The sequence below is a fragment of the Callospermophilus lateralis genome, chromosome 16 (assembly GCF_048772815.1).
Source record: "Callospermophilus lateralis isolate mCalLat2 chromosome 16, mCalLat2.hap1, whole genome shotgun sequence".
Taxonomy (NCBI): domain Eukaryota; kingdom Metazoa; phylum Chordata; class Mammalia; order Rodentia; family Sciuridae; genus Callospermophilus; species Callospermophilus lateralis.
Window position 1 is genome coordinate 86945098 of NC_135320.1, and position 19428 is coordinate 86964525.

Below are 19428 nucleotides of genomic sequence, written 5' to 3' on the forward strand. Positions count from 1 at the left end.
CACTGGTGCCAAGAGGTGAGCACTGTCCGTGTCCCAACTTCACAGATGAAGCCAATCCCATGGAGAGCTGAAGGGGCTGGTCCAAGACCACCTGATGTGTTGGCAGAAGAGTCTAGATCAGATCTAGACAGGTAGGTGTATAGACTAAGGTAGGGGAACACCAAAGAAAAGTAAGAATGGAATCCACAGTGAAGTCAGCCTGGGAGTGGGCGGAGGAGGACAGTGAGGAGAGGTTTGGTGCTTTGGAAGAGAAATGTGGGCTGTTGTTGAGTCCCTGGCATCCAAATCTTGACTGGGTGCTGCTGGATATTAGAGTTTCTCAACTCCAGAACTATTGGCTTTGGGGCTGGACAGTCCTACAGAGTGGGTTGGCCTGTGTGGTGCTGGAATGGAGCAGCACCTCTGACCTCTTCTTACTAGAGGTCAGTAGCATCCTTCCCCTTGACGGCGAAAACCAAGAGTCTCAACTTTGCCCTAAGGTGCAAAATCTCCCTCATCTGATCACCCCTGGCTGGCTATAAAGTCCATGCCACAAGAACTGGTTGAATAGACACTTGAGCTGTGCACGTTTTTCCACCTTTGCAATAGTTTTTATTAAAGCTAAGTTCAAACAAAAAAGAGACCAGCACCGTACACTGCATGGAGGAGGATTTAAATAGTGAGTTGCTCCCTTCTTCCAGACACGCATTTCCTATATCTGCATTGGGTCAGCCCAGCTGTAATCCAGGCTGACCTGGCTATGAAGCACCACAACTACAACATCCCAGCATCATTCTTTTGTGTATTTTTTAAAACTTAAAGAAAATTTAAACATGCAGAACGGGACAGATATAATTCTTTAATTAACACTCTTGCACCTGTCATGTCAGGTTAGCAGCTGTTGACGACATGACCTCATTTACTGCAGAACTTTTCATTAAAAAATAAATATTACAGATATATTTTAATTGGAATTCCTCCCAAGCCTCTTCCCCTCCCTTTTTCCTCAGAGAAAATGGTCACCATGAAGTTGCTCTTTTGTATCTTCCATAATTCTAGATTTCTGGAGCTTGTGTGTGTGTGAGAGAGAGAGAACAAACCATCAATAATAATCATCATAGTCCTTTTGCCCCAGCTGTGTAATAAAGTCAGTCCAATACTTCATTTGTATTATCTTGTTTAATGTTAATAATAATCTTTTGAAATAGCCACTACTGTTTTCTCCATTGTTGTAGTAAAGCAAACTGAGGCACAAAGATGCAAAATAAATTTCCCAAAGCAACATAATCAAATTTTACATAAATGCTAAATTTTAAAAAATGTTATCCAGCAGAATTCATAATTATCTATTTACCTGCTATTTCTGCAGGTAGATTTTGAATTCTTCAAGACAGAAAATATGATATGTCCCTTTGTCTCGGTGTCCCTGGGGGCTACACAAATGCCACCTCATGAAGGAACACACATATGATCAACAAGTGTGTGCATCAGGAAGTCACCAGGCCAGTGACGCTTGGCCATGTCCTCTTGTGTCCTGTTCTACCTGGCTGGATGCTCTCTGAAAGACGTCTCCTCTTCCCCCTGCTGAAGCACATGCTCCATGCTCTGCACAATGAAACCAAGCGTGCTCCTTCCTTAAAATTCTCTTTGCGGAAAAGCATCAGAGGAAGCTTTGAAGATTAGCTGCAAGTGGAGACTGAGCCAGGGGATATGTCAGGGGACTCTGGAGTGGCACCAACCAGGCCAGGTGGGTGTTATCTAAAAGGTTCCCTGATTTTAGGTGGGCAAGAGAGACTGCAAGGAGCCTACAGAAATATTGAGGAATACCAATCATGCCACATGGGCCATCATTACCTGGACAGCATGATACAGCCAAGCTCACGATACATCTTCCTCTGAAGAAGGCATTAGCAGACATTCCTGTTAAGGAGGGATAGACAATATCTTTTATATTTTATTACACATAAAATCAAATGCGCCTGAAATTTAGACAACATCCACCTTATGAAGCCATGAGCAGCTTCCAATGAGTTGGGGTGTGAAACAGGCAACACAGTGCCCACTGTGAATGGCACACATGGCTGGCTCTCACAGGGTGGGCTTCCATCCCCTCCCTATCAGACTACAGCCATTGTGCAGGGACACTGGGCTCTCACACGTCCCTGCCAGCCCAGCTACTCAGAGACCACACCTCCACCTTGCTTCAATCTCTATATAGTGAATTCCTACTGCTTGGAAAGTCAATTTCAAAGTCTGTTGGAGCATCCCCCACTCACCTGCACGCTGTCCTGTTTGGAAAGACTCACATATTTACCCTGTGGTTTGGGGGTAGCAGGGAAACCCAGCCCTATTGATGCACCACTCTGTTGATTATAATGAATTGTGGATTCAGATAAGCTTGTAAAATTTTAGCTACAATGATTGGAAGTTTCCTCTCTGCTCTGTCTTCCTAACTCTGCTCTGTTCACAGCACATGTCACCTGATCCACTCACCTGCACTTGGTATTGTCCTCATAAATCTAGAATCCAGCTGTCATCAGGGCAGGTCCTCCGTTGCCTCGGTCAGCACCTGGATCCAGGTCCAGCACACAGTGGGCACTTTAGAGAGTCCGACAACTAAAAGCAGAGAGAAGCTCCTACTGTTGATGAACAAGTATGGTAAGCATCCCACACCCTGGCCTCAGAAGCCGTAGAAACCTGGCCGTGGCCACTGCTGGATGCTGATGAGAGCACATGCAGGCAGGAAGTAGGCAGTGTACGGACCTTGGATGTTCCAGAGTTCAGACTTCTGAGAGATGACACGCTCAGGGATGCCATCAGGCATGGCTGGGCACAGTGGGACTTGATCTTCTACACGTGCCTTTCCTATAAGTCACATAGTCTTCGCAACTAGCCTAGCAGGGATTTACAGGAAAGGACTCAGTCAAATGTGTTTTCTGGTCACATTCTAGTCACATTCACATTCTGTGTTCTAGTGCCCAGAACACAGAAGGTAGGTACATCAAGAATGAATGGAGAAACAAAACGGGACAAGTCTATTCAAAAACAGACTAGATTGAGGTAAAAGGAGAAATCCTGAGAATTACAGACTGGATCAGACAAGGAATTGCTCCATCCTGATATCCAGACACCAACAGGGACAAAGATAAATGAGAGTGGAAATTCAGGACAGCGCTGCCGGCTGCCTGCTCAGGAACACGGCCCTCTGCTGCCCCCCAGTGGCTTGCATGCTAGGGAGCATCCCAATACCGCAGAGCTGAGCTCAATCTCCACCATAATTACTGACAGTAACCAGGAGCCCCAGGTTTAACCAGTGTGGTTTCATCAGACACTTTTGCCCAGAAGTGAGGGCATACTGAATCAGCTTGGAGAGGTGGTAGGAGGCCCCTCGCACATGTGGACCCTGGTCTACATGAGCTTATGCAGGTTGTCAGCATGCAGATGTGCAAGCAATGAAGACACTTCCCCTGAGCTTGAGCAAAAAACAGCTGCAAATAGAAAGGATCAATTTGATTGTTTGCACTAGTGCTTTTCAGAACTTGAATCTTGCTCTGCGGTGCAGGGTATGGATGGGAAACTCATCACACACTCGGTGTTTGATCTAGGGTGATAAGTACTTGACTGTGAAGAGTTAATGGGTGGACGGAACTGTCCACCAAAGGTCTTATTTGCAAATTGCATTAAATTACTATAAATATTTGAGTGAACTTTTTACTTTTTATAAATAAGCCATACTTATAACAAGAAACCTGAATCTCAATCTGTAATAAATACAGCACACAACTGAAAGTTTCCTTTCTGGTATTAAGTCGATTTATTTTTTTTCCAGTGTTTATTTTCCATTGAATGTAACATTCCCCACGTGTCCTGAGAGTACCACAGAGTGCATGATATTGGATACCTCATTAAAGAACCCATCATAAGTGATGGTGACGCACTGCTGAGTAAGTCATGAGGTGTGGCACCTTCAAGAGACATGGGAGAACTTTATTCCCATTTCTCTTTTTTTTTAATTGCTAGAATGGGAAATTTTTCATTGAGCAGAAGCTAGATATTAAAAAAGAAATGTACATCACTAAGGCTTTTCCAATATCACACTTGGTTTTCTTTCAACTCAACTTTACCTGAACTGAAGAGGAAAGAATAAACCTATTGCTTTGTGTCAGGACAGGAACATCTGTTCACTCACCAACCGCCTGTGTGACACAGTGGGGCGACTGTTCAGTTATCTCCTACTGTGCTGTGGGACAACAATAGGTTCCATTTGTGGACTGTACTGAATTATTATACTGAGTTAATTCCTATTAATGAACTTCTGCTTATAGCAAGGAAGCTAAATCTCCGTCTTCTGTCATCAACAGCTGAAGTCTCCCTTCTGTCATCAAGAAGAAGTATACCTACTACCCTAAACTTATTGGCTGACACAACATTGCTTTTCCATCACCATCGCACATTGACTGGGCTTGACTGGAGGATCCTCCCAGGGACTCTCATGGGATGACAGTGAGACGGAAGCCATGCAGAGTCCTCTGAGGATCTAAACTGGACCGATGCCCAGGGGAGTTATTACCACGTTGGTTCTTGTGGATGGCAGCGTCAGATACCTGTGCAAGGCATTTCCAAGCAACTGGGGCTTCTTACAGCATGATGTCTGGGTCCAGGAAGAATGTGGCCCAGCAGAGAGCGTTCCATGAGGAAGGGGGTGCAAGATGCTAGGCCTCTTAAGGGAGTCCACTGGGACTGATCTACTGCTGCCCTCCTGAGTTTTGTTGGCCAAAACAACCCTCCAGCTAATTCAGACTCCATGAGACAGCACATGGACACCATGTTGTGACAGCACAGGGTGGGACATGCTGCTGGCACCTTGGGGAGAAAACACCACCGTCCTCTACCACTCACGGGTCTTCCACATGCAAACTGTGCTTGCTGCTTCTCCAAGGAATCCAGGTCCCAGGTCGTCCCATTACCCTGAAGTACAGGGTCTCATCAGTACCAGCTGATTCACAAGTCACTAGGGGAGGGTATTAAATCAACTTTGGGAGCACAGCTTCTCTACATCTGAAGAACTGAGAAGCACAGGCGGACGTCATCTAACCCTCAGGGGCAGGGAGAACACCTTCCCCAACGTCCTGTGAAGAGGATCTGCACGGGGAGGTTGGCAATCACTGGTCCATGGCAGTTCTGAAATCTAGCTGGACACCTGTTGTCAGGGATTTGATGGGAGACTAGACCCAGTGCCCAGGTTGCTCTACGGGCCTTGGCTCCACTTTCTGAGCCACCCATGCATCCTCCACAAGAAATAGCCTTGAACTCAGCTGAGCATTTTTTCCAGCCTCTTGCCTGTCAGATGATGTCCAAGGTCTAGAAGCTTCTTTCCATTCTGGGTTACTTCTGTGAATTGGTCATCTCAAGAGAGTTTATGATGGTATAATGAGGATATGTCTCATCAACATTGTGTGTTCACAATGAATTTATTCTAGTTCATTCTCTTAGAAAGAGTTTATCCACACAAATACTCCCTTGTTAGACTCCTCTTCCTGCCTCGGTCTTAAAATTGGCGTGCTATAAAAAATGACTTTAAATTATTAGAAGGATTTATTTTTGGTTGAGGGTCCTGTGAATAATTTCTGTACTTTCTTTTAATGCTGACAAGGATTTTGTAGCCATACACTTGAGAGGATCTCTGCTAGCAGCCGTTTCTGTCTTTGTAGTATTTTGTGCTCTGCAAAGAGCTAGTTAAGAAAACAGTTTTATTTTTTGAATTTGGCATGTCCTGGGACCTTTAGGTTCCTTTTAAATACTGTTTGAAAACTGAACAGCTCTTTTTAACTCCTGTTTGCCTGTGCCTTATGTGTGACTCAAAGACTTGATGCTTCCTGTCTCCTGGTCTTTCACACTGTTCCTATGGTGTGTGCTTCATGATGGCATGAGCAGAGTATTTCTCCACCTTCCAGGACCCAATACTGTGCTGTCCCAGCCACTACTGCAATCATCTCACTGCCTTCCAGGCCACACTAGTGGCCAGTCTGCAGACCTTCCACCCAGTCCTGAATCCACATCTGCCTGACTGAAGTTCCTGTTGCCCCAGTATCTCCTTTCACCTTCAGTGCCATCAACTATCGTTGTGTACAAAGCACCCCAAACCTAGTGGCTTAAAATCATGATTTTTGTCTTTCTCATGATCAGGTAGGCCACCTGAGCTCTGGCAAATTTGGTTTGCATTGGGCCTTTTATGCCTTGTTGCTTATATACTAGCTGGAGTCTTCTGATGGCTTCGTGGCTGAACCTGGAATGTCATTTGTTCTGTGCTGGCTTCAACTAAGCAAGGTCTGCTGAATGGTCAGCTTGGATGCGCTGGAGCTTCTGGCCATAGAAAGGATGGGTTCTGAGCTGGAACTTCCTAAGAACAAATGTTCCAAGAGCCAGGGTGTGGATACTGCCAGTCTAATTAAGGACTGTCTGGGACTCTCTGAGTGTGACTTCCGCTGTGTACCACTGGTCAAAGAAAGCACAGAAACCACATGATGGGCTTCATCTCTGGATCAGTTGTTAAAAAATCAAACTGCAAAAATGGTGCATAGTGGGAGACACTGTGTAGCCAACACAGGAGAATTTGATGTGCCACAGAAGCACCATTCATCGAATTTGATGCATTAAAAAACAGAAAAGTTTCACATTACTTATTTGAAGGCGTTGTTCCAGCAATTATCATCTACTCATCCTCAGTATTTTTTCCCATTTTCCAATGATCCTAATGAATCATATCTATCATATGAAAGCATTCTCTCATCTCCCCTGTCTTGAAGTAGAAACCCTCAGTGCTGTTCTTATCAACCTGCAACTCACCCCATCTCTTCTGCTTTGCAGTAAGATGTTATTTCCTCTCATACTTTCCTAATCTACTCCAATCAGCCTTTTCCCCTTCTCTACCAACCTGTTCTTCTCAATGTTCCCAGTGATTTCCACTTTGTTAAACCCATCAGCTAAGGGCTCAGTCTTCACATTAGTTGCCCTCTCAGCAATATCTGGCCCTTTAAAATAATGCTTGCATTTAATTTCCCCAACATCACATTTCCCTGGCTTACCTTCTACCTCCCTGGACACTCTATTTTTACACCCTGGGTTTCCTCTTATTTCATAATCTTAAAGTATTGGAGTATCACATCTCCCAGTGTTCTTATCCATTTGAATTTAAAAATTATATTATTACTCCTAATGTCATTATCATGGATTTGGGTATTTTAAAATCATATCCTCATTTTAGACCTTGCCCTGAATTACTGATCATACATCCACTGGCCACTCGGCATCTCCAACCATGTCGAAGAGGCATCACACACTTAATCTGCCTAAAATTAAACTTTAAACTTTATTCTTTAAAGCTGTCTCTTCTTTAGATTCCCATCCAGTTTGATGAGAATTACATTCTTCTATGAAATCAAGCCAGGAATAAAAATCAAATCATCACTAATTTATCTCTAATTTTCAAATCCCCAAACTTATCTGACAACAATTCCTCTTTATCTTCAAAATATACACAGAATATGATATTACCATTTCCACCACTAATTCACAACCCTAAATATCTACCCAAATCATGTCAGGAACCTCTTCACTACTTTTCTTCATTCAAAGCTATTTCCTATAATCTACACTTAACAAATCAGCTAAGATGCATCCCTCCAAAACACATCAGATTGTTAACTTCCTTGCTCCAAACCCCAAAAGGCTTTCTACTCCACTCAGTGTAAAAGGAAAACTATTGCAATGATCCATAAGGTGTATAATCAACTTGTCCCAAGTACCTCACTGGGACCCCTCATCACTGCACCATTCCTGGGGCTCAACCTTGGTCTCTGAAAGATGAAGAATTCAGTAGCAGCTGGTGCTACATTTGCTATAGCCAGGGGAACCCATGCTGTTGGCTCATTCCTGTCACCAGGGCTACACTGTGTTTGGAACCCTACATGACAACCTAAGGGTTGCTAAGAGCAACGGTGGTCAGCATCCACTGGGGTTGTGTATCCTGCCCTCTAGGTCTTCCAGTGCTTCCTGTGGTACATGCCCCTCTGTGGGCCTTGACATAGGTATAAAGATCTGCGCTTTGTAGGCAAGCCCCTCCACACTTCTTCCCCAGAACTCCTGCTCTTCTTCTCAGATACTGTGCACTTGAAAGAAAAGAAACACTCCTTGAAAGCTTACTATGGTCTATTATTTCATCAACTACAATCAATTTGCTCCATGATCTGGGGACCCCAGAGGGTCACAAGGCCATCATAATGTGGTTCATGAGGAGGGGTTTGTAAAACATAAGATACTAAATAAATGTCCAGATCCACAGTGAGTCACATTGGCCCTCACTTCTCTAATGTATCTACTTTTTCTTGAAATAAAAATCATGAAATCATAGTATCATAGGCCATAGTGAAGACCCCAACTGCTTTCATTCTGCAGCGAGGGAAACGAAGTGAGTTTCCTGGTAGACTCAGGTACCAGGACCCAGGCTTAGTCAAATCCTCGGTCCCTTTGTACTCATTTATTTTACTGAGCTGAGTTCTTACTCCCAGGTCTATTGTCTCAGAATTAACCAAATTGGTTTGAGTTTCGTCCAGCTGATGCAGGGTCAAGGCTCTGCCCTGTGGCCCATACCAGTGCAGACCAGCTGCGCACACTGGGTAAACAGTGGTTGTAGAGCCCAGCTCCCTTCCTGGGCTCAGCTAGCTCTGCCAATCTGTGGTTCATCTGCACCAGTGTCTGACTTTTTCCCCTATCCTTTGTGTCTCTGTTTCAAGATGATTGAAATGGTAGGGATAAAAAGAGGTGCACAGATCAATTTCAGTGCCAGTTTATTTACCTTTAAATGTGATTGTTTAGTTGCTGGTGACAAGACACCAGCTTGGGAAATTGTAAGGGGAAGAGAGGGTCAGTTCTAACAAGGAAGGAATGAAGAAAAGATACAAGGTGATAGAAGATACAAGGCAGCTAAACAGCAGCTGGAATTTGGGAAGGGCTGTGGAGGTGTTAGCAAATGAATGAATGAGCAAAAGGATGAAAGCCAGGACAGCTGTTGACTGTCCAGAGCAGAGGTTAAATAACAGCTATAATGTTAATTGTAAGTGTCCTCTTCCTGGCATTACAATCTGATGTCCTAGTATTAGCAGGACAATCAACTGCCCCTTGGATCATAATCCCACCCCCTGGCCATGATAGGAATGGCACCTGGACCCACAATCCCACCAGTACTGTGTGTCTGGGTGACGGTACATCTCCTAGAAGGAATATGGAGGGCTCCATCTGTCACAGAGGACAGCTTGACTGGGCAGCCCCAAATGGTGTTCTCCAAGCTATATCACGCAGTTTATGCAAAATATGAAGGGTAGGATTTCAGTGACAACTCCAAGCGACAAGGAACAGCTGTGATAATTGTGATGAATTAAGTCATTTCCCTGTGATTTGGATTTTTATTTGTAAAATGGGGGAATAATAGTAACCACTTCACAGGATTATAAGAGACACTAGACAATCAGTGTTAACTTTTTCTCATTAGCCATAAACCTGGGAAAAGTATCATAATCTTACAGAGTCTTAGAACACCCCACCTCCCCCCACCAAAAAAAAAAAAAAAAAAAAAAGCAGAGTCAAATGCTATCAGCTTTACAGAATTACAATGAGGGTATAAGAAACACTAGAAAAGACATTGGAACACAATAGGTCATTAGTAAATCATATAAAATAAGAACCAAATTACTGAGCTCATGAAATAATGCCTTTATTGTTTTGAAACTAAGTTTATACCTATGAGAGTACTGGCTGTAAGGCAACTCTGCCACAGACGGGTTCCCATTTTCTCACTGCTCAAACTCCTAGTGTTTTTCAAATCCCCATTTGCCATAGAATAGTGCAAGAAGCACACTTCTATCCTGGATAGCTCAGCAACTTCCCAGGACACAGGAAAATGAGACCCGTGTCCATGGGGCCCTTGTCAAATCTTGGCAAAGGCACATTTGAGATTTTCAGGCCCTTGTAATGAAGTACATAGTGAAGGAGTCATGATTTTCCCCCATGTAAATGACGCTCTTCAAATCCCACCACCGGGGACCCGGTAAAACTTGAGGACACAAGAGAACTTGTGGCAGGTGTGGAAATTCAGGCAGCTATAAATTATCGCTGAATTTGGCAGCAAACAGAGCAGTATTTCTGTATAATTCTTTTATGCCTGTCATAAGAATTGGCATGCAGTTCTGTACTGCAATGCAAGTCATAAATACAGTAATTTATGGTTTGTTTCTACGCAGTAATGTGCAATGTCATACTAAACTTGGGAACAAGTACAATTAGAAGTACAATCAGTTGTGACATTTTTTGAAATATTTCTATTTAATTATTTCTTTTGCTGCAGACTGACATTAATAGCTTTTTAGAGATGAGAAATCATAATAATTACTCCAGAGAAAATGACAAAGATAAATGTTATTCACATAAAAAGGCAGCATTGATCAAGAGACAGATGGGTGTTGGCTTTATGAAAAGGAAGATTAAAGTCCTGTGGGTTTGGTGTGGCCCACCTGTCAGCGTGAGCTAAAGCACAAACCACGGGTGGCACTGATGTCCATGTTCCTAGTGATCACAGGGGACTGGCCTCCCCTGGGCACAGGGGCTCCAGTCTGCACTGTGGAGAGGTTGAGACTTTGGGGCTTGGGATGTCTGGGGATGAATCTTGAATTACCAGCTCCTAACAATGTGACTTAGGGCAGGGTTTACTACCTGTTTCCTGGGAATAATAGTATTAAAGATTTTGGAGTTGTTTTCAAGATTTGTTAATATAATATAAATAGGCAGAAAAGGATCATATATTTTTTAAATGGGCCTTAGGATCAAACTACCTAGATTTGAATTCAATTTCTACCACATGTTGGCTTTGTGCACTGAGAACAGATAAGAATAATAACTAAAAGCAAAACAAGTGATATAGGACCTATTTTATTATGTTAATCTATAATCATATTGTAATAAGATATTGTAATTATTTATTGCATTTTAATAATGCAATTATAATCACATAATAATTAATTATATAACATTTTAATACTATTGCATATATAATAACATATTTTATATGTGTGTCCATGCATATATATAAGTAATATAATTATATATAGATATTATACATGCATATATACATACATATATAATCATTTATATAATTATTCAGCCTCCTCATTTTAATAGAAATAATAATACTGATACCTACTTTGGCTGCTGTTGCTACATAGGCACAGTCTTGAGAAATGTTTGTCATACATTCCTCCAGTGGATGGCAAGCACTGAGGAGGAGCAGGCTGGTGGGAGCCGTGCTCATGGACACGGGAACACCTGTGTCTCCTACGTGGTGCCTTCTTCATAGCTTAGGGCAGGATGAGCTGGATGTCTCCCTGGCTCTCCTCCTCTCCCTGATCATGTGAGGAGTCCATCTCTTCCCTGACCCCATCAGACCTACAGGTTCTGGGACTGATCCAAAATCAGATTTTGGATGAGTTCTGATGTCTAGTACTAATCATCCTCCATAATTTTTTTTAAAAGGCATCAAACAGTTAATTAAATCGCAGGTGTTTTAGGAGGGATGAGCAACACATTAGTCAGAACCATTTGCTTGCAGGAAGCAGAAGCGATTTGGAGCGTGGTGAGAAACGCTGGAGAGCTGATCCCAAGCACAGCTGGGTAACTGACCGCGCAGGGCTTCGCTCTGCCTCCTGAGGACTGGGAGGGAAGCTCCTGCCTCTTGGGTTCAGGGTACAGCTGGACTTGTCTTCCTCTTGCTCACTACCTCTCCAGGTGCTCCTGCTGCTTTTAAACTCTCCCTAAGTCTGCATGAAGGCACTTGGTGATGGGGGATGAGGATCAGAGGAAGGGTGTTCTCATTTCAATGGCATCATCCTGAGCTGGCCTTTGCTCTGTGCTGGGCTGCTTGCACCACTATGTGCTCTCAGGTGCTACACAATTATTGGATCCCTAAAGTTTAAGGTGTCGTGTCAAGTCCCTTGACTTGGGTGAATGCATTCTCTTTTGTGGGCACTGACCACTCCTCTACCCTGAGAAACCTCATGGTCAACATCAGCTCCTCCTCTGATGACTCCATTTCTCCACCCTGTTGTCCGGGAGCTAAGCATCCCGCCATCCCGTGGTGGCCTCTGTGTGCTGGTGGCCTACAGCTCTTTGCCTGAGGAATGTCCTGAGGCAAAGTCTGATCCCAACATACTAGTGACCTTCCCAGACACGTCATCAATGCAGCATGTCAGCCTGCTCATGTCCGTCATATTGCCAGCTAAGAGCCAAGCATGATCAGCTCTATCCCTGGAGCACATTCTGAGCTTGTCTCTGGTCCTGATGAAGCCCCTTCTACCTGGCCTGAGGTAGGAAGCAAGGGCCACACCCTCCTCCTGGGCAGGAGAAGAAGCTAAGACTCTGGGGAAGATGCCCTTTCTGACCTTGATATCTTGACCCCATGACTCATGGATTGGGGAACCAGTTTCAATTTAATCACTGTTCATTCTCCAGGGCCCACGGCTCACCATTTCTGTAGTTATCTTACATGGTGCCTCATGTCAGAGGCTCAACATGAAAGAAAACCCCATTTTTAGCATCCACTTAAAGATAAAGGGGTCTCTTTTGGGCAGCTTGGTCACTACAAACTAGACAGCTCTCTTTTCTTCTTGGGCCTGGTCTGCCTGTGTCTCTGCTTTATTCTTGCCTCTCTGATGACTAGCTGGAACTCTCTGACACTTGGCCTTTGTGGCAAGCTACAGTCACCCATTCCTCTGAAGTTTGTAGGTTTTTACTGCAGCTGCACACCATGGTCCACTTGAATTTCCACACAAGTGAGTTCCACAGAAGAAAACACAGAAGGACACAGCTCATGTCAGTACCCGTCTGTCACTCATCCTCTGACAAGCTGGCACCTACCAGCAGGTTGGGGAAATTCCAAGATGAAGAGTCAGGCAGGAGGCTCCTGGCCCATGGGTTATATATTCGTCCCCAAAACCTCTTCCTGGAGCTTAGTTAAGACAAACCTTCTTGGAAGGTGTTCCAGTGCAATTTTTGCCCCAAAACATGAGAAATAAATCCATGAAAAGAGACTGGCATGGTGGAGGTCTTTCTAGAGGGGATTTAATAGGAATGAAAGTAAACCTGTGTGGATGTCATGTGTGCCTAATAAGGAAAAATGACATTCTTAGGTCTGAACAGTTCACTGAGTGTTAAAATGTTAGTTCCTTTCTGTGAATGTTGGTTTCTTTGCTGCAAAGCTCCTTGAAGAAATCAACATTACTCCCTCCATGAACACCTCTGAGCACCACCTATGTCCTGGGCCTCTGATGGGTAGCAGGGAAACACTTGTACATGCCCAAGCTTTGCTTATGAAGTGGGGGGGGTGGAGATTGGACAAACGTTTTGCTAATTTAAGGAGATGGGTGATGAGGCGACAGCGGCTTGTGTTCTAATAACAAAGAGAAGCTTTTCAAAAGCACTAGCCTTTGAGCAGGGATGAGAGGTGGGTGGGAAAAGCCCCAAGGAGGGTTCCGGGGAAGGCAAGGTAGGCACAGGGGGTGGAAGCCCCGGGGCTCAGCTGGCATAGTGGAGGTGTCCATGGGAAGGAGACAGCCTGTGAGCCGACAGGGCTCAGGGGGCTTCGAAGGAGAGAATTCCAGGGAGAAGCGCGGTGGCACCAGTGTCCTTTTCCTAACAAGTAGCACCAGGAGAAACTGGTGGTCCACCCCGAATCAGTCCAGGGCAAAGAGGCCAAGGGCAGCATGGGTGTGAAATTAACCCCAAACCCGCCCTCAGCCTCCAAGTAAGCCTAAGCCTGTTTCTAGTCACTTAATCTCTATTAAACGTGCCAGAGCCCTTATTGACTTTTCTGTTTAAAGAAATTAGAAAAAAAAAAAAAACCCAGAAACTTAATTAGGCTCACTGTCCTGATCTCATGTCTCCAATGCTTTCCCTCTGCATATCCAGTGAGGAGGCCCTGACGGAGCTGGTGCCTGGGAATGGCCGTGTCTGCAGGTGACACCTTGGGAAATAAGGAGACTTTAGAGAGAAAAACAGCAAGAGCAGGCAGGCAGGCACGGTGACTCCGAGAGCAAGGCTGGGCCCTTCACTCCTGCACACACGCTGCCTGTGTGGGTGAGGGGGATTCCTGCTCAGAAGCAAGGGTCTGGGGAGAAAGTGTGACCCTGGCCTGTGCAGCCCTCTGCCACTGTCGCCTCTGAGAAACAGGAGCATGACTATGGCCAATAGGAAGCCAGTGAGGGACACCCATCACGGGGTCCCATAGCCACCCTTCCATTGGGTTGAAACAATCACAAGACATTATTACTAAAAGCCCTTCTTCCCCTACCTCCAACCTAGAAGCAGGAAGAACAGTCCTTCAGGTGGCTCTTAATCCACTGAGCAGGATTCCAAACCCAACCACAGGACTCAAGCAGGACAGGACCAAGAGGAGGCCTCATCCTTTGTTGATATGAGGTGGAAAGGAGGATGCTTCTGGGAGTTATCAGGAGGGAAGGCTTAGAGGAGTGGAATCTCAGCCCTTTGAGAGGCTGCGGGCAGTTCAGAGGTGTTCCCATACTTTATCAACAGGTAACGTGCCAGCGAGTGCTCTCTGGATTCCCACCCTCACTGTCAGGCCCAAGTCCTAATAGTTATTTCCTCCAAAAACATTAATGATAATAATGACGATGATGATGATGCTCTGGTATTATTCTTTCCTCCAGCTGCAGGAGAGCTGTGGCATTCAGTTCGTGGATTGGCTGCATGTGCTTCCTTCCTGAGAAGAGCAAGCTTTCACTTGATGCGCTTCCACCTGGAGACTCACTGCTCCCTGCCCTCCCCCAGGAGAGAACACAGCTCCATGAGGCAGTATGGTCTTGCACAATGCAGCGAATTAGGGAGGCCAGGAATGTCAAGATTCAGTGTGCAGCCGGGTTACAGCCAAGAGCCAGGGTTACGGGGAAGAACTGAACTCCATCTATGAGGAGGTTAGCCAGGAACAATCTAATCCTGAGACATGGGAACATGAGGGAGGAGCACAGATCCTTGCTACACGCATGGATGAGTGTGTCCCAGAGCATGTGAACTCCAAAAGCACCACAGGAAGCAGTCCTGCTCCCTAGCACTCCTAGGGTGGGTCCAAAGGGCTTCAAGACAGTAGGCTTTGAATTCTGAAAGATATAGGAGGAAACAGAAATTTCAGTTGTGGGTTAAATAAATAAGAACCAAACAGAAATGTCGGAACTGAGAAGTAAAGTCATTGAAATAAGTTGGTATAGTTATTTCCATAGTAAGCATAATTAGCCTATTTAATTTCATTAAAGAAAATTGAATGAGTTTTAGAATTTTAATTGTAAAAATTTTCAAAATATTATATTTGTTTACACACATATAGCCAGTATATTTTATACAATTTGTATGTTATATAGAACATATGTATACTGTATAATATAGAATACGATATAACGTCTATGAAATGTTTTAGATATGTTAGAGTGTATGGTGTTATATACGGTATGAATCTATAGTGCTACAGATGGTACATGTCTAAATTCCACTATCTACTAACACATATTATATGCAATGCGTTATATATAGTTGCACATATATTACCGGGAGACCTCTGTAAGTCTATCTATGTAGAGTAGAATGTGTGAAGATGTGTAGATGCTACACATCTATAATGGAAAGGATGGAAAGCATGAAAGGGAATTAAGAGCACAGGGAGAATAGTTTGAGCTTCAAAATATATCTAAGATTCATGGTATGATAGAAGAAAATAGTAAAAATGTGGGAAAATTATTAAAATCACTATCTTGAGGACTGAGGTGTGTGTGTGTCAATGCTTATGAACCTGCTTCCCTATAGCACTGACCCTGGCAGCAGATCCCATGCCTTTTCCCACCAACCTTCCTAACTTTGTCCCTCCAGGCTTCCCTCATCAATATGTGGCTGTGCTGACCCTGGCAGGTGGATGCAGTGGAGTCTCATCCAGACAATGGATAAAACTCAGCAGCATGTGCAGGTAGTGAGAAGGCAGAACTCCATCCTCTGGACCTTCACTAGGTCCATCCTCAAGGCCTCCCTGAGAGCACAGCCTGTCTGTGGGTGAGAAGTGATCTACAGCCCAGTGGATTCTGTTCCTTTCTTCCTCTTCCCTCTGTTAATCCCGGGGCCTGAGGGTGAAGCTCAGTGGTAGAATGCTTGCCCAGTTGTGCAAGGCCCTAGTACCACAAAAAAAGTGAAGAAAAAAAAAACTCTCCCTTAGTTATTCTTTTGCCAAAGAGAGTTGTTATGCTATAACTCCACAGTACCAAGGAAGGATGTAAAATTTGTCCAAAGCAATTTTCTGGATTCATTACTAATCAGAGATCACCGGTAGCACTAGTGGGCATGAAACTACAGTAACTTCTTCTACTCTCTTAACTGCCCATCTTTGAATTTGGAGCCAAGACATTTTAGGGAAAGAGGCAGACCTTGAAGTAGGGGTTCTGTAGCTTAGTAATTCCATAAAGGGGGAATTCCAAGGACCAAGCTGTTCACAAAGGCATGACTACAAAAATCCTGAAAATGACTTCCTCAGCATCCAGTATCTTCAAAGTAGGAGCAACCTCACATGAACTTGGATATATATATATATATATATATATATATATATATATATATATATATTCATATATATATATTTATATTCCTGTGAATTTTTTTCTCTTGGCTGGGATCCTGGATGCTCAGAGACATTAACATTATTGTTGTTATTTTTGTTTGTTTTCTTGACTCTTTTTTGTTTGTTCGTTTGTTTGTTTTAACCTGGAAAAATAATATATTTAAATATCTCATGAGTATTTCAATAATGCTTCTAAATATGGATTCATGACATTTTTCTAAATGTTAAATTTCTGATTTGAAAAATTTGCCCAAACGAAAGCTTATTTGTGAATGAAGGCATGATGGCCAAAACACTTACCCTAACCCTAATTTTTATTGCTGCAAAAATAAGAAGCTTAAATAACCTTAATTTATCATTGCAGAACCTAAAGGCAACTCAAAAGGTGTAAAAATGAGAGTAGTGCCTCACAGCACAGCCCAGGCCAGTCACCCTGTGATCCAAAAGGGTGCTGCAGCAAAGGGCAGGTTCCCAGAGACGGTGGGAAGTCACCACTGCCACTGAACATGGACCGTCCCCTTTCTATGCTTTAAATAAAAATGAAGAAGAAGACTTGGTGACTGTGGTGTCTAAGGACTTGCCACTTCCCCACCACGATCTGCTTTGCTATGTGTGCCTTCCTCTGTCCATTTATTCTTGTGGGATTTCCTGAGCCTAGGCCTCTGCAGGATTTTCAATCCTCACCCACACCTTCTTTTGCCTCAGGACATGACAGAAGCACTAGTTAAGCTTGAGTCGGCAGCAGATGCCAGAGGTGTAGTGCGGCCTCCTCCAGCCATCCAGCTCTGTCAGCAGCCAGAGCAGAAGAATCACCCTGCAGAGCCCAACCAAACCGCCAACCCACAGCCTCAGGCAGAGGGAACACGGCTGCCTACAGCTAATGTCAAGTGGTCATTACTGAGCAGTAGGTAACTGGGCAGCTAAAATATGGTATGCAATATCAATTACTGGATAGCCCACTGCACACATTATCACATTTACTAAGTATAAAAATCCGACCATACAAGTGTGTCATCCCCGTGTAATAGAGGAAGAAACTATCAGAAAGGAAGTCAGCTGTTTGAAACTCTACATTTCATGCCCTGTGAACCATCTGGAAACTCAAATCCACGGACTCCATTTCACAGAGATAACAATTTAAAATCTGTACTTTCTTAAAGAATTTTCACTAAGTTCCTTCAAGAATATTGTGAGATTGATAAGTCCAAACCTGATAACCATAAAAAGTCTGGGGCTGCTTAAATACAACCAAGGAATTGAGACTGGATTCAAGGGCTGGGTGCCCTTCAGCACTAGCGAGAGTTGTCTAACCGTGGAATCCAGTAAACAGTGAAGATCAGAGTCCTGCACCAACCTCCAGCCTTCTTTACGGTCTCTCAATGGGAGCAATCCTCATCACAATGTGTGATGAGGTTGTGACCATCTGACAGCAGCAGCAGCCCCAGGATGCTTGGGTTCAATGCGTCTTCATTCAGGACATCTAGAAAACCCAGGAGGCCCCCTTCCATTTGGCATTCCACATTCCTGTCAAGCTGGCTTTTCTCTCCAGCATCTCCTAGCCTCGTTCTTGGTGGCTTTTCCTGACTCTCTTCTTGAGGGTCCAGAGCTTCCAAACTTACAACAGAAATTCACCTTTGAGATTCAGAAATGAGAAGTCAGAATCCTGGGACATTCATAAGTTATTCTTCAAAAATCTCTAAGATGCTTAATAAACCTTATTCACTATTACTGATGTCTAGAAAACAATGCTTCATAGATAACTTGAATTTAGTAGCATGTACAAAAATATGTATCCTATCACAAATATTAAACACCAGAAAACATTGCTGAACATGGTCAGGCATTTTCTGAATAAATAAGACTTTCAGAGAGAAAAATGGCACCGCATAGAATTGTGTGTCAAAATTGCCAACTTAAAGACTGGTTTCACTTGCAAAGGTCTTTGTTTCCTGGAACACCACATATTGTATGTGCATAACGCCCACTGTGCATATGAGCTTACTCATATTTATTTTACTTACAAGATTTACCTTTCAGGGTCACACACCCGCTTTCACAATATGGCAGCAGTGACAAACTGCACCAAGTCCCCAGACTGTGCCCATTTCTCTTTCCTATGCAGCTATCAGTGTAAACTGGATGGAGAGTGGACCTTGACCGTTGATTAGAAGTGTTTCTTTCTTCCGATTTTGACTTGATGACATTGTACTACTTCAAATATCCAAAGTCTGCAGGTTGGTGATTAAACTTTAAATCTCATAAGAGAATTATCATTTTTTTTTCTTGTCCAATTTCTTGACTGCTTTCATTTGGAATTTAGGATTCAGGGAACTAAGTAAACTTGCTGAGAATTTTAAGGAAGGGATTTTGGTATGAATTCCAAAACAGACTCTACACATGGGAGCCTGCTTCTCATGGCCTATTCTCCTTGAATTTATCTGTTAATTGATCTTGCTATTAACACTCCTCTGACAGCTATTTTGAAATCATCCCACCTATCCTCACTACCATGGCATCTACAGAGCTGGAGGGCTGATGACGGTGGCCCTTATTGGGAACCAGGAGGATCCTGGCTGCCGCAGTGTCCTCCCCATGTAATAAAGGTGACTATACCTTTATAACCTTGAATACATATGGATCTACTTCAGATTCAGAAATGTCTTCATTGTCAAAACAGGCACACTGACTTATACCTATTTCTTAGGATTCTGTAAATATTTGGTCCCTAAGAAAATGGA